The sequence below is a fragment of the Tenrec ecaudatus genome, chromosome 1, assembly GCF_050624435.1.
Source record: "Tenrec ecaudatus isolate mTenEca1 chromosome 1, mTenEca1.hap1, whole genome shotgun sequence".
NCBI classification, from domain to species: Eukaryota; Metazoa; Chordata; class Mammalia; order Afrosoricida; family Tenrecidae; genus Tenrec; species Tenrec ecaudatus.
In genome coordinates this window covers 232,376,556-232,382,797 of record NC_134530.1, presented here as the reverse complement: position 1 = coordinate 232,382,797, position 6,242 = coordinate 232,376,556, and positions in this window count along the sequence as shown.

Below are 6,242 nucleotides of genomic sequence, written 5' to 3'. Positions count from 1 at the left end.
ACCAGTTTGTCACAGATAGTCCCACGGTGGTGGCCTCTCAGGAGTTTGGTATTTCTTCATCAAGGTCACCATTTCAGGCCCCAGCAGCAGAGATGTGGCTGTTGGCTCCGTGTCTGTTCCTCTGATCCACACTTCCACATTCCTGGATCACCAAGCACATCAAGATTTTGTCCATCACTTCCATGTGACATAGATCTTTTGCTCTCAGGGAAGAGTTGCTTCTAGTACATCTGAAATTTTAGTTATAATTTGTTTTCTGGTATCATAAAAATGTATTGATTTTATTGCTTGCCTTTATCTCTTTATTTTTATTAAAATTTTTTTAAAGGATCATACCTGTAGGAGGTCTCCTGGTCAAGGTGTTTATTGCTGGGTGACTAATTAGTCTCTTGTGCCTCTGTTTACCTTGCAGCTGAAAGCAGTGTGAGATAACTCAGTTCTTTAAGACCTCTTTAAGATTCTTTTGAACCTTGCATATACTTGTGTTTATCTTAGAATATAGTGCTGTTATTATTCAAATGTTTAGAAAGTGTGCCTAGTTAAGTAACACCTGCATAGGTAAGAGGTTCAGAATGTTTTTAAAAGCAAATTCTTTGATGTTTATTCTGTAACCATTCCCTTGTGTAAGAAGAGTATAAAAACCAAGCTTTGAATATACTCAGTACTTCAGTCCATCAGAGTGAAGTCCTCCCAATCCCATGCTTTGTATGTCTCTTTCTTTTCCTTTCATCCGCACGCCTCATTTTGGACCCAGCTTGATGTGGGATAGCTGGTCTAATCATCCGCACGTACCAGAATTTTATTTAGAATCTCTGAGAAGGAAGACAACTTTACCCAGTCAGCATGGCTGGGCTCAGGTGTCAGTAGGTCTTCCTGCACACCGCCTTTCAGGCCCGCCACCACTTGCACATGGAGCTCTTTGAAAGTTTCCAGGGCATGAGATTCTTGGGAATGTTGATCAGATAGCAAGGGATCTGGGAAATGTAGTCTGACAATGTTACCATGGGCTGCATGCATGCTCTGTCCAAGTCTCCACCTTCCCCCTCTCACCTAGTCTCATTTCTCCCCGAGAGATTTCATACACATAATTCTTTATGGATTGGGGTGGAGGTCTCTTCTTTCATAGATAGCTGCTTTCTGCTTATATGGGGGCAAGAGTGTCATCACTTTGCCTACATGAGTAGAAATTTCCTCTGATCTACTCTACATGAAAGGAAGCAAGCTCTTTCAGGTAGTCTCTCTTTTTATATTTCATCTATTTTTTATACTTGCCCCCTCAGTTCTTTAATAAATAAATTAAGTTCAGAGATGGCAAAGGATGTCTACAAACCAATTAAACCAAAAACAAAACCCTCGACCAAAGAGCTCACTCTAACTCATAGTGACTCTTATAAAGGGTTTCTGAGAATATAAATTCTAAGAGAGTAGATAGCCTCTTTCTCCTATGGAGCAGGCTGATGGGATTGAACCCCTGACCTTGCAGTTGGTACTCCTAACCCAAAGCACCAGGAGAGCTTTTTTTTTAAATTAATTTTAACAATTTATTAGGGGCTCATACAATTCTTATCACAGTTCATACACATACATACATCAATTATATAAAGCACATCTGTACAGTCTTTGCCCCAATCATTTTTTTCTCCTCTTTTCTTTTTTTACATTTTATTAGGGACTCATACAACTCTTATCACTATCCATACATATACATACATCAATTGTATAAAGCACATCCATACATTCCCTGCCCCAATCATTCTCAAGGCATTTGCTCTCCACTTAAGCCCCTTGCATCAGGTCCTCCTTTTTTTTCCCCTCCCTCCCCTTTCCCCCCTCCCTCATGTGCCCTTGGTAATTTATACCTCGTTATTTTGTCATATCTTGCCCTATCCGGAGTCTCCCTTCCCCCCTTCTCTGCTGTCCCTCTCCCAGGGAAGAGGTCACATGTGGATCCTTGTAATCAGTTCCCCCTTTCCAACCCATTCACCCTCCACTCTCCCAGCATCGTCCCTCACACCCTTGGTCCTGAAGGTATCATCCACCCTGGATTCCCTGTACCTCCAGCCCTCATATGTACCAGTGTACAGCCTCTGTCCTATCCAGCCCTGCAAGGTAGAATTCGGATCATGGTAGTTGGGGGGAGGAAGCATCCAGGATCTGGGGGAAAGCTGTGTTCTTCATCTGTACTACCTCGCACCCTAATTAACCCATCTCCTCTCCTAAACGCCTCTATGAGGGGATCTCCATTGGCCGACACTTGGGCCTTGGGTCCCAGGAGAGCTTCTTACCAACAAATCTGGGGTCTGTAATTTCTTTCTTTCTTCGTTGGACTGGCCAGTGTGAATATAAACAGTTATACGCTGTGTTAATATACCCAGTGTGAATATAAACAGTTATACTCCGGAAAATGTTTCTATTAACTTCTGCATCATCTTCATGCTCATTGCTATTTCTGAGTCCTTTGCTATATATTTTGAGGGCCTTCTAATCACAAGATCAGTGGTTCAAGCCCACCGGCTGTCTGTCCTGTGAAAATGTCCTGCCTCAGAACCCCTAGAGAGACCGCTGTGAGTCGGAATCAGATCAGCGGAAGTGGGCTTGGGTTTAAAATTTCCCACCAAGGGGCTCATTTTCCAGCACAATATTGAACAATATTCTGAGGCTAGCCATACATTTTTCAAGTTTTAAACAGTTTTATTGACATGTAAATCACACACCACACAATTCAATGGCTAAATATACATTAAAAAGAGTTGTACACTCAGAGAAATAGAGTTTTCCTGGGGTCATTTTCAAAGGTAGAATGTCAGGTCTGCTTAGCGCTTTCCTAGTTGGTCTTAAGCTGCCTGCAGCTCCTCGAACGCCTGTCCACCATGGATAAGCCCAGCTGGTACTGAAAATACTAGTGGCATAGCTTCTCGCAAAACATCAACTTGTAAGCACCACTGGGTGACAGATTGACAGCTAGGTGACGGAGGTGGCTGTAACTTCTCACTTGCCTTACCAACATATTCCATAGCATATTTCCAAATAGCAGTAAAAGTCATATCCCATCTTTATCAACTATGCTATTCCCATTAGCAAAGAAAGAACAGCTATGGAATACTTGGGAGCCCAGGTGGCTCACTGCTTAAGCACTTGGTTGCTGATTGAAAAACTCAGTCAGTTGACCTTTGACCTCTAATTGCTCTGCTCCATTGGAGAAAAATGTTGCAGTTGGCTTTCCTAAAGATTGAAGCTTTGAAAGCCCTCGGGGGTGGGTTGATGCTGTCCTATAGCGTCAGGATGAGTCAGAATCCAGTCGATGGCAATGGTTCCTGTTTCCTTTTTTGGTATGGGACATCTGTGATGTATCACCTGGATTGTTGATTTTATTCCCAACAGGAGAGGATTCTGGTTTGAGTAGACTTCAGCAAGAACGAATCCTCTGCTTGCAATTGTGTGTACCTGATGATGTGAGGGAATTTTCCCAGACTGACTTCTGGACAGAGGAACCCTGGTCTCTACTTCAGCACCCACATACTTTGAGTGCCAGGCAGCGTGGGACATGTTCCTGTCTCAGAACAACTCATGGTCCTGATGAGTTAGCGCACCGCAGTTGGAATATTCCGGGAAGCCATAGGGCTAGCAATCATGTGACTCTGCCTTCATCTCTTAGAGTCCACCCTGTTCTCACTCCACTCCAGCCCCATCAGCCGCCTTTGGTTTCTAGGCTTGGCCAGGTAGCCTCCCAGAGGCCTACACATCTGCCATTCATGCCACTGGGTTCTCTCTCCACCCAGGGTTCCCTTGCTGACCTCTTTGCAGGAAACCTTGCTTGACCTCCATATTTTACAATGTAACCAACCCCCAACCCTACTGCTGTTGTTCCCTCCTGCTTTTGTATTCTGACCACAGGACGTACCACTCTACCAAAGTATACTGTGCCTCGTGTATTGTCCCCTTCTCTAGAGGGCTAGCTTTCTGAGGGTGCCAGTTCACTGCTGTATCCCAGTGCCCAGAACACAACTGCTAACCTCTCAGGAACACAGTGGCCTCCGCCTTAAACATCAGAAGCTCACAGGACCACCCTCTGAGAAAGCACCATGGAAGAACAATGACTGAATTGTAGGATTACCAAAAGGCCGGCTTCCCCAGAAGCCAAGAGCAAAGGCAAAATGGTGACTGGCTTTTCTGGCATTTGAGCGAGTCATGCGTTCATGAGAACTATTTTCTTGTGAAGTGAATCACCACAAACTTTGGCTGCTGAGCTGTAATCTTCTTCTGCACCTCCTCTCCCGGTCCCCGAAGATGTAATCCAGGGTCATTGTGGTATTAATAGGAAATTACCAAATCATATAAACTAATTTCTCTTCCCAGTTCAAGGGAGGGGGGGGCCCAAGTAAAAAGCAAATGGGAGACCTTTGATATGTTTGTTCTTGTTTCTCTTTTCTTCGTTTTCATTTTTCTTTCTACTTTTGACTTAAAAGAGATAAAACCAAAAAATACGACAGCAATATGACAGAAAAGTAAGCGCATCCTACCTGGTCAGTACCAAGCAAGGAAATATTGCTCGTAAATAGAAAAAATTTTAACAAAATTTCAAAAAAGGTTTCCTTCCCCCACCCCCCAAAAAAGAGAGAAAATGATCTATTTCTCTTATAATTTTCAACTGTCTTCAGAGGGCAATTTTCTAGATGTGGGAAACGGAGTCAAAAGTGGCATCTCCTTTCAAACTGGTAATAAAATAGCTTTCCATTAGGATTGTAATGCTGCCGGGGAAATATGAGAGTAATCTTTTCAACACACACTCACCAGCACTTGATATTACAATTTTTGAAGTTTTCTAATAGGGTATTTTAAATACTTTATGTTTTGATATGTATTTTTCCTCTTTATTTCCTTAGATTATTTTCTCTCTTGGGAAAGGTAATTGGGTCAGCATCGTTGACCTTTGCGTGTTTACCAATAACCTTTTTTTCTTCCTTTTTCTGAGCTGAAAATATACCCTAATAGAGATTTTAACCCTTTTGTCAAAGAATTTTTTTATTGGGAATTGGGTGAATGTTTACAGAGCAAATCGGGTTTTTCGCTCTGCAGTTCATCCACGTTTTGTTTCATGTTGTTAGTTGTCATTCCCACAATGCAACAGCACTAAGTCCACTTCCCCCGTTTCCATGGTTCCTTCTTTAACCTTTAGTCATTAAAAAAAACTGTAACTGTTTGTCCTAATAGAATGTTGTTGTTTTGTTTTTTAATGTCTGACTATGCTATTGTGTAAGACCATTTAACATTGTTACATAGTTCAGATCTCTCTGTTGTGCTTCCCCCACACCCCCAAGTAAAAACCCAAGCCCCTGCTGACAAGTCCATTCACATTCACAACCATCCAGCAGGGCAGGGAGAACTGCTCTGTAGGACTCCAGATGTTTACAGCAGCATCTTTCTTCTGTTGAGTGGGTTTGAATCAGCTAACCTGACTGTAAGCAGCCAGCGCTTAACACACCGGATCACCAATGGTTTTTCACCTGTTAGTCTCAGAAAGCTCTCTCTCTCCTTGTTGTCTTATTCCCAGGGCCTTAGTGCGAACTGAATTCTTCATCTCCCTGAGTTCATGTTCTATGCCTATCTAATAATCCTTTCGTTGTGATGTAGATTGATTGGATTTGGTCGTTAAAGTTTGAATTCATCAAGACTCTTCCTTTAGAGATATTAGAAGTTCTCCTTGCCTAACAAGACATAAAGAGCGTGTGCTGGCGAGAGGCCCCGGGCTCCCTGGGGACGGAAGGTTCTAAGTAAAACCCAAGGAACTGTGACTGGACCGTGGCCTGGTGCAGCAGGCAGGAACCAGAACGAAGGGAAATGTCCCTGCTGGGTTTGACCTCTCCCTCTCTATTCATATGCGCCTCTGTGTGTATGTGTGTGTGATTCATTCACAAAATGAATGACCACTTTGCCCCCAAGGTTCTCTTATCTTGCTGGGGTCCTTTTCCGTTTCAAAAAATGTGGGCTCTCAGCTGAACTATCATTTCACTTATCAAAAAGGGAACTGACGGAGCATCTGTTGTGTGTAGGGCGCTGTGCAAGCTACATTAGGTGTAAGTTTGTGGGATTCCAAAGTCATAGTCCCGGGCAACACGAGCTGTGATGAACGATGACATCCATTCGGGCAGGTGAGAAGCGTCATCCAGGTAGCATGTTGAGGGCACGCTTGGCTGTGCTCCACTCGCTTTGTGGCACTGCGGCCCCAAAGCACTGGTCTGTCC